Below are 10,081 nucleotides of genomic sequence, written 5' to 3' on the forward strand. Positions count from 1 at the left end.
TAAATTCAATATTCATTTGATCGGAATCTTCCAACATGAAACAAGGACTTATGGACTAATTATCATTTTTTTCCAATTTATTTATTTATTTATTTTTTTTTTTGTGGAACCGGGGATTGAACTCAGGCCCTTGCACTTGCCAGGGAAGCACTTATTCCACTGAGCCATCTCCCCGGCCCTTATTTTTTTCCAATTTTTTATTCTCGAAGAGATCTTAGTTATTTTAAATCAAGTTCGGACCAGTGTATTTTTGAAAATGGAATGTGTCTTAGTTACTCTTCCCTTGTTGCTAGGACCAGTACCCAACATGCAAAGGAAAGGTTTATTTAGCTCATAGTTGCTGGAGGTTCCTGGCCATACTTGGCTGGCTCCAAGGCTCGGTGGCACAGGAAGAGAGCAGGCATTCGTGGTGGCAGCAATGAGCAGAGAGCAAAGGGAAGAGCAGCAGCAACCATGGCTACACAGAGCCAGTCTCCCTTCTGTTACATTCAGGCTCTCCGCCCCAGGCTGGGTGTAGTACTCACACCCAAAATCCCAGCAGCACTCACACCCATAATCCCAGTGGATCATGAGTAATCACAAACCCTAGAAGTCCACTCCATGACTGCATGGGGCTCTGGAGGAGCACCTAGGCACAAACCCTAACAGGGTGAATAGGGCCAGTGTTAGTTGTGAGCATTAGAATTAATGATTGTGAATGTCTTAGCACAAGTCTCTATTCTTGAGCAGTTATTATTGTTACTATGGATTTTTTTTCCCCTCTGAATGCCTTCAGGGCAGGTTGGGCTGGCTTGGGTGGTGGGGATCGAACCACAGCAACCTGAGCCTGACTGCTTTGTTGAAGCAGCCACTTAAAGAACTGAGCTAAGTGGCAGGCCCCCTATTATTGTTACTATGATCAACTTTTCTCCTCATTAAATTATCTCCTGTCCTGAAGAATGCTAGTAGAATTACACTGTCAGCCCGAAAGTTGTAGCTGCCTCACTGAGCACCACGAGAGCACTCCACTCAACTCACTTAATGTTTGTTTTGTTGTTGTTAAATCATTGTGTAGGTAATTAGCTCAAGGATGTTTTTCTTTTGTTTTTGTAGTTATGGGATTTTATAAAAGTCTAGGGTCTAGCATAAGAATGAATAGATGATTTTGCAATTAAAAAAATACTATTCATTTGAAAACCAAACCGTTAAAAAATAGCTTCTAATCTACTGAGTCATGTAAATTTAATACACATTTGGAGAATTAAGTTTCTGTGAAAATAAAATTTAGAGAAATATTAAATGTGAATTGGTATATGTGGAAAACAAGTTAATGTCACAGAATAAGGAGTAAAATCTTCTGATAACACTTTATGCTAATGGCATGCCACTGTATTGTCATGGTCTATAACAAATTAAACATAGGACCAGCCAGATAGCTCAGTGGATTAAAGCATCTGCTTAGGCAGACACAGGGGCCCGGAGTTTGGAGTTTGATCCTGTGCCGGCCCTGCCCCCGGGGGCTCTCTGAGACATGAATTGAGACTGGGTGTGGTGGCGTGTGCCTGTAACCCCAGCCCTTGGGAGGCTATGCACAGGATCACCGCGAGTCCGATCTACACAGTGAGACCCTGTACACCCTGTGCATCCTGCCTTAAATAAAAAAAAAAAAAAAATTATAATTTATGCTTTTGAAACTGAAAAATCCCAGTTCATAATGTTTTTATGTTTCAAAATAGAAACTTAAGTGTAACAAGTGGATTCTAGCAATTAGCAGGCTGTTTTGCATGTGTTGATATGCTAGCATATGCCACTTTCTTGCATTTCTTGTCCCACTGGAGTTCCCCAGTGTACTCTACTTGGTCTGGTTTATTGATAGGTCTGTAAAACATACCAGTAGAATATCATTAAGATATTTTATAATTCAAATTTTTGCAAGTCCCTTCTGGTCCCAATTTACTAGTAAAATCATACATAAGTACTAGTAGAGTAAGTATCTTTGTTTCTGAATATATAGTTGTGCCACCCATGGAGAGTACAGTGCTACTGTTACTACATGGTGGTTGCAAATGGGCCTTTTTGTTCTCATTGGCTTTTAGGGCCTTTTTGAAATCAGCATTAAAGAGAATTGCTGAGGTGTCGTCTTCTAGAGTTAGTAGAGAACCAAGAAGTAATTTGTATGTCATGCTTCTATAGTTTTATGGAACAAAGGATACAAAAGCAGGCAGACAGTTATAGTCACTTTAGTTTTTAAAAAAATTTAAAAAAGTAAGTTTATTGATACACATTAGGTATACACAGTGATCGCATTCATCGTGTGGAATTTGTACCTGTACATGATAAACCCGATTTGTCTCTTTCTCCTCCTGTTCCCTCCCCTCCCTTGAACTCTTCTCCTTATTTATAAAACTTTCTGTTCTGTCTTTCTTGTCTCCGTATTTCTTTCCTTTACTTCCTTTCTCCCTCTCCCCTTCCTGCTTCTCCTTTCCTTTTGAGCAGTTTCTTCCCATTCTACCATCTTGTTTGTACAATTTGGTCCTTATTTACACTTGCAGTTTCTTACACCAGTGAGAGAATGCGATATTTACATACGTGTTTGATTTATTTCACTTAAAGTATGGTCCCTCTTAGGGCTCCAGCTCTCATGAAAGGAATGTTTCTTAGAGACAGTGTGGGGGAATGGTTGTCATTTGTCTGCCCCACTCTGAAACTTAAGGCTCTCTACTGTCTGAACAGAGTTCGTTGTTTATTTAGCAGCTGATTAGGAACTGCAGACCCTACAGTATAACTCATACAAATGAGTTATACTGAGGCATGCTGTTCACACTGTGAATCACAAAGGAAAAAATGTCTCTTATACGTAGAATATAATGTTTGTGAAGACAGAAATAGTTATCATATGTAACTCACATGATTCAAATGAAAAGCTACCAGTAAGAATAATTAACCCTTAGGTGCTCAATAAATTCTTGTGACAGGATAAATGCTGGTTAAAACCAGCATTTGGGGCTGGGGAAGCAGCTCAGCAGCATAAGCACCTGCCTGGCAAGCTCTAAATCCTGAGTTCATTCTCCAGTACCAAAAAAGAGTTCAACCTTAAAATCTCAATTTCTTCAAGCTGGGTGTGTGTGCCTGTAATCCCAGCACTTGGGAGGCTGAGGGAGAAGGATCGTTGTGAGTTTAAGACCAGCCTGGGCTACAAAGTGAAGCTCAAGGCTATCCTGCACTGCCTAGCAAGACCCTGTCTCAAGACAAAATACAAACACAAAAAACCCCACAGCATTTGGAAAGAGTTACATTTGTATTTTCCAAAATGAAATGTTATGAAGAAGTTTAATTAATGCTGGGCATTGTGGCATGCACCTGTAATCCAAACGCTGCTCGAGCTGAGCAGGAGGCTAAGCAGGAGGACCACTGCGGGTTCCTGGGCTAATTTAGCTTGGGCTACAGGGAGTTCACGACCAACCTGAACTACGTAGTGAGACACTGTCTCAAAAAACAAACCAACAAAAAAGAAACTTTGATTTATATTTATTAACTAATCACATTGATTTATAACTGCTCCAGATACAAATGATGAGGTGAAACAAAATTTTCATGATTATTTGTGGGTCTTTGCCGTCTCATTGTCTTTGTAGAAAAGTGAAAGTTTGCTTAAAGATTACTAGAGAAACAGTTCTCTCTGGAAAACAATGTTTACATTTTAGTAGATGCATTTTACCAGTATTATCATCAGAGATGCCTTGCCCTCTTGTTGTAAAGAGCAGTTTCATAGCGTCCTTTAAGGGTTGGTTGTAAGGTTTCTGTGTCTTTATTTTGGGAATGTTTTGAATGCAGTTCTCTCTTTATTGTTATTAAGTATATATTTTTGTAGCTCTGGGTGGAGTCCTTTTCAGAACCACTGTGTGACTTAAAGGCTTTTATGTATCTCTATTGTTTGTATATATTTTTTAAGACAGTGTTCTTGCTGCATAGTTCAGCAGGTGTGTTTTGAACTTACTGTTGAGCCTGGGCTGGCCTTGAGCTCATGGCATCCTCTTTAGTCTATCCAGTGGTGGTGTGGGATTACAGGTGTGTGCTATGACACTGGGATCCTTTGTGTCCATCTGTCCCAAGCTTTCTAATGGATGGCATTTCTTTTTTTAATTTTAATTTCTTTTTTTTGTATTTTAGGGAAGGGTGTGCAAATTTATGTTCATGTGTTCAACAGGAGTAATACCCCTTGTTTTCCTTATTCTTCTTGTTTGTTTTTAATGCATTCTTCATACTCTGCTGTCTGAAATATAGTTGCCATTATTTTGAACCATAGGGTCAAAGCCCCAACCTCAGAGAAACAAGACATAAGGAACCCGAGCTTTTGCTATTCAGAGGCAATGAGTGCCAAACCAGCCCAGAACCCCTAACTGAACTTCTGTGTGAGAAGGGAACCAACTGGTATGTGTAACTAGTTGATGTTTTGGGCTTTAGTCGTAGGTAATGAGCCCAATCACAGTGATTAGATTCAACTGTTACATATCACGTTAACCAACTCAGCTACTATAGAAGTATATGTTTTCACAAGCCTGTGCACTACTTAGGAATCTGAGAGGTGTCTCAGTTACCTTTTTCTTGTTGCTGGGAAAAGATACCAGACACCCAAAATTAAGGAAGAAGAGGTTTATTTAGCCCGCAGATTGTGGAGGGTTCAGTCCGAACTCTGCGGGCTCCAAGGCAGAGTGGCACATGGTGAAACCAGCTAATTCACTCATCAGTGACTTATTAGCAATGACTTAACAGAATCACCCTGTTGTTTATTGAAAACAGTTCATGTATATAAAAGCCAGAGATGTTAGCTTGCTTTGAATTTGGTTTCTGACTTTTTAAGTTAGAAATTTGACAAAACTGTAGCTTAGATTCTGTAGTGGCTTGACTGGGAAGCAGCTCATGGCAGTGAGAAACAGCAAAGAGTAAAGGTATGGGCAACAGCTGTGGCTTCTAGCCAGCCTCTCTTCCTTCCTCACATTGTAATGCAGATTACCCACCCTGGAGCGGGCATAGCACTCATACCCATAATCCCAGGGTTGGGTCATGAATTAATCACAAGCTCTAGAAGCTACCCCATGACTGCTTGAGGCTTTGGGGAGATACCTAAACACAAACCTTAAAAGAGGCAAGGGTGAAAACCAGCACCCATGTGCAAGGTCCCTGGATTGGCTCCCAGAATCGCAGGGCACTAAGGACTCATCAGCCACTCCTTCAAGAATGTGTGTTCTGTAACCCAGGGCCCAGTCCTCTCAGGACTCCTTCGTTTAACATGTTGGCTTTAATTCTTTCTTCCTCTTGGTTCCATTTTCTTTCACTGTTGACTAGCTTTTTCTAGTGAAGCTATATGGCTGCAGACCAGGCTGACCTCTTTAGCAGCTAAAGACCCCAGGGAGAAAACAGCTGTGTCTCAGCTTCTGCTGGAAAGAAGTTACAATTCAGTTACAATCCAGATTAACCTGGCTCGGGTCATGTGGCTACCCCTGTACCTGTCATCTAACCATCTTGGATTACATTTCCTTGTTGAGATTACGGAGTGCAGAGATTGTGCCAGGGATGGGACAAAGACTGGCATTGTCCACTGGAGCACTTTGTTCTAAATTATCCTAGATGCTCCTGAGGTGAAACCAGCTAATTCACTCATTAGTGACTTATCAGCAATGACTTAGCAGAATCACCCTGTTGTTTATTGAAAACAGTTCATGTATATAAAAGCCAGAGATGTTAGCTTGCTTTTTAAGTTAGAAATCTGACTTTTTAAGTTAGAAATCTGACAAAACTGTAGCTTAGATTCTGTTGTGGCTTGACTGGTGGTCAGCTGGTTATAGTCAGCTGAACTGAAATGGCTTGGGGTTGGTTGTGGGAGGCCCACCTGAGGGTGGTTGCCAGCAGCGTAAGAGGCAGACCTGGAGAAGCTGTTGGGAGAAGCTTTTGGGTACTGTTGAGACCTTCTGGTTCTCTTGGGCTATTCTGCTTGGGGACCTTGTCATGCTGGCTTTACTAGTGAACTTGGCTGTTGTCATTGGAGGAGGAGATTGAGATCTCATTGTCCCTGAGAATTGCGATGGTTCACTTTGGGAGATCTCTGGTTCTCACCTTGAGCATCACTTTCTGACTCTAGAAGCAAAGACCATGCTCAGCTCAGTCTCCTGGAGAAGCTGGGAACTCAAGCTTTCCTCATCGTGGGAGGAGCTCAGGACCTCACTGTTGCTGAGCATGGCTGTGGTACTTCTTCCGGGAGCTCTGGTGCTTACCTTAAGCATTGCTGCCTGACTCCAGTTCAGATCCTTCAGCCTTGGTAGCACAGGTCCTTGATCCCTCTGGCACAGACTTTCTCGCTTCCACCTGACCTTTGGGCCTTCCCAGCACGGATCTGCAAAACAGGTCTGCATGAGACATTGTCATGGACTTTAGGCCTGCATCTGGACTCATGGGACGTTGTTATGGGCTCTAGGTCTTAAGCTGGACTCGTGGGACATTATTGTGGGATCCAGGCCCTCAGCTGGAGTCTTTGGCCTTTAGTGTGTGAACAGATTTTCCACATTCTTTGTATGCTCCTTTGAGTGACTATCATAAATGATCTTTTTTTTTTTTTTTTTTTTCAGAACCGGGGATTGAACTCAGATCCTTGGGTTTGCCAGTCAAGCGCTTATCCTACTGAGCCATCTCCCCGGCCCCTCATAAATGATCTTATAAAACATGTGTCCTAAATTATATGGCTTCCCTTGCAAACCCCTGAAGTATGACAGATTCCTTGCTGAAATGAATTCTGGCTTTATCACACCGTGATTTCAGTCACGGTGATTATAATGTTAACAAGTGTTGCTGTACTCCTAAATCCTATTAATGTAGACATTAGGAGTTATTTTGGATATTTAGGCTATTAATTCTGAAAAAAACCTTTAATATCAAAAATTTAACTTAAAATTCTAAAACTAGAAAGCTGTTTTAGGTAATTAAAATTTGGCAGCTATGTATTTGCTGTATGTAAAATTTGATAAGTAAACTATTTTTGGTAGGCCTTTGGTATGCTGAATTACCACAGTTAACTTTCAGGATTTTTTTTGCTCCGAATGGCTTCAGGGCAGGTTTGGCTGGCTTGACTTGTGGGGATCGAACCACAGCAACCTGAGCCTGACTGCTTTGTTGAAGCAGCCACTTAAAGAGCTGAGAGCTAAGGGGCTGGCCCCCAACCACAGTTAACTTTCAATCTTTTTTTTTTTTTTTTGTTCCTTGAATGCCTTCAGGGCACTTTTGGCCAGTGGGAGAGGTGTGAGGTTCGAACTCCAGCAACCTGAGGCTGACAGCTTTGTGGAAGGAGCCACTTAAAGGCCTGAGCTAGGGCCAGGCCCCCAACTTTCAATCTTAAAAAATTTCCGGAAAGAGAAAAAAAATTTTAGGGCCAGGGAGATAGCTCAGTAGAATAAGTGCTTGCCTGGCAAGTGCAGGGTCCTGAGTTCAATCCCTGGTACCACAAAGCAAAACAAAACAACACAACAGAAAAGAGCAAGTACTTGCAAGGTAATGATGGGCTGGGGAAGATAGCTCAGTGGTCTAAGCACTGCCTGGCAAGCGCACGGTCCTGAGTTTGATCCCCTGTACTGCATGCTGTGCGGGCTGTGGAACCACGCATGCTCAGACAGGAGGATCACTGTGTCTGAACTGCGGAGTGAGACCCTATATCAAAAAAAATCACCACTACCAACAACAGAAACAGACTGGTGGTAGTATCATGGTGTCATGATCGAGTTTTGTGGAAGGAGAGTAGAGATCTTTCCAGAGACCAAGTGTACAAAGTCTGAGTAGGGCCAGGCCTAGACCAGACACCAGTCCTGACACAGTGAGCTCTTTTCAGGTGGCTTTCAAGAAGTATGGTGACATTTCAGAGACTTCACACACACACACACGCACACATTCACTCACACACACACACACACACACACACACACAGATTTATTGCTTGTGGTAATACTTATTTTAGTCATTAATCAGGCTTTAAGCCAGAAGTCTGTGATCTTTCTCCAAGACTCAGAAAGTCTCAAGCTTTTCATTGTTTTCTGTATTCATACATGACAGGAAAGTCGTATCATTTGAATTACCTCAAGTGTTACGCAGTGTTCCTTGCTGTCATTTTGCCAGCTCACACAAGAGAAAGGGAGGGGAGAGGGCTTTGATGTTTAGTGAACAGAGAAGATTCTGTTTAACAGATGATATCAGCCCTGAACATGTCTTTGTGATGAGAGTCTTTCCTAAGTGATGCTCGTTGTAGTTCCAAACAAGAGGAAGGAGGGCCAACAAGGCAATCTTGCAAGATGGCATAGTACTAATTTTTCATTGACTGGGAGTAACCATGTCACATGCACTTAGTTATGACTCATGCTGTTTCCAGGAGTTTTAATTCTCTTATGAGTGTTTGGGACACTATGGAGCTCTAGTATGAAGTGTCACTACAACCTGCAGACCAGAACTCTTTCTTTACTCATGGAAGTGCTTATTCAGGTTGGCGAGGAGCCATCTGATTGCCTCCTCTTCCAGCCTATTTTTGGAGAGTGGCAACAGGTTGTTTTCTTTTCTCCTTGGGTGGCATGCTCTTGGGATGCTTCTCTGAGTAATGAAGACAGGCATACTCTTAGTGATTAATGGTCGAAGTTTATAAGACGCCGGAGTCTCTGAACAGAAGTTCAGGAGTATTGCAAGGTGAAAAATCTGTGGTGGTATAAATATCTGAAGTAATATGGAATATGTTCCTGCCAGGACAAAAATAGGTTTCTGAGAAATGTGTGGTGTGTGGATTTCCTGATAATATTACAGCTTTATCTACTGATCTCAGGGACAGCCTGTGACATCCAGATTCCTCTGGGCTTAGCCTTCACTCTCTTGCCTCTTTCCCAAGGCCCGTCCATTGCACAACCAGCCCTTGCTCAGAGCTTTCCTCAGGAGTTCAGACATATTTCATGAGTTGAAACTATTGATTAACTGTCCAGTTTTCACATATTCTGATGACTGTACTTTCCTAAGGGGAAGATAAAAAACAGCGAATCTTCAAATAAAACTTACTATGTTGATATTCCTCAAAATGCTTTGACATGCGCACTTCAAACACACTTAACCGTGCCTTTTGTCGCATTCTAAAGCAATCGTGGAAGTCTTCTTTTATGAATGTCTTTACAAGGCTGGGCACAGCGGTACTTGCCTGCAATCCTAGCACTCAGGAGCCCGAGGAGGAGGGTTGCTGTGAGTTCAAGGCCGGTCTGAATTGCATGGTGAATCCTCATCTTAAAAAGACAAAGAAAAAGAAAAAACAGACTGTCTCTATAAGGTCTGATTAAAAAGAAGTAAATTTTTCTGCTGTGTGTTATCAGCAGAAGGAGAGAAGGATCGTAATGTTACAGTGTATACTCATGCATACCCTTTACCAGGGTTGGTACCATGTTTCCTACCTCAAGGTAAGATGACCATGAAATGTGAATGTTTTGAATCAGTTCAGGCCACTAAATCAGCCATAACGGCACAACGAAAAACACTTACGACAGAACTTGAACTGCTTTAGAAAGTGACAGGAATACTGGGATAAGTGTGATTGAAGCGAGGAGGCGTATTTTGAGGGGATTAATGAGAATGTCTTTCACTGTAATAATTTTTTAAAAAATTAAACATTCATTGTATTTTTGTATTACATTTGTGCAGGTCCTGATAAAAGACCAGGACATATTTTTCTTATTATGCTTATTATGTCTATTTGAAAATAACAGTAAATATCATCAGGTCCCGATTTTGTTATATAGTAATTTTTCAGTTTAACCTTATTTTCTTACTTTATTATTTTTTCTACACTTGGTCAGGGAGATAGCTCAGCAGCATACACGCCTATGTTGCAAGGTTTGAACCCTGGTAGTAAAATTGTCTTATCAGTTAAAATTCTGCCTAATTTACATGTCAGAAGTTTATAAACCTAAAATGAGAAAAATAGTAATAATATTTTCTAGACAGTGATATTTTCCCAGTATTACACAATACTTTTTTTTTTTTTTTTTTTTTAAGGATCGAAATCAGAACCTTGTGCTTGCTAGCAGGCACTTCATTG

General features: G+C 41.4%; 1 protein-coding gene and 1 pseudogene across 4 annotated transcripts in view; one reads left to right on the plus strand and one right to left on the minus strand.

The window, feature by feature from the left end:
- Tbc1d4 (TBC1 domain family member 4) overlaps window positions 1-10,081 on the plus strand; it is a 234,472-nt gene that overhangs the window by 135,542 nt on the left and 88,849 nt on the right. The window lies entirely within an intron of this gene.
- LOC105741471 overlaps window positions 6,287-10,081 on the minus strand; it is a 10,179-nt pseudogene continuing 6,384 nt past the window's right edge.

The sequence above is a fragment of the Octodon degus genome, unplaced genomic scaffold, assembly GCF_000260255.1.
Source record: "Octodon degus isolate 3935 unplaced genomic scaffold, OctDeg1.0 scaffold00013, whole genome shotgun sequence".
In the NCBI taxonomy this organism is placed as follows: Eukaryota; Metazoa; Chordata; class Mammalia; order Rodentia; family Octodontidae; genus Octodon; species Octodon degus.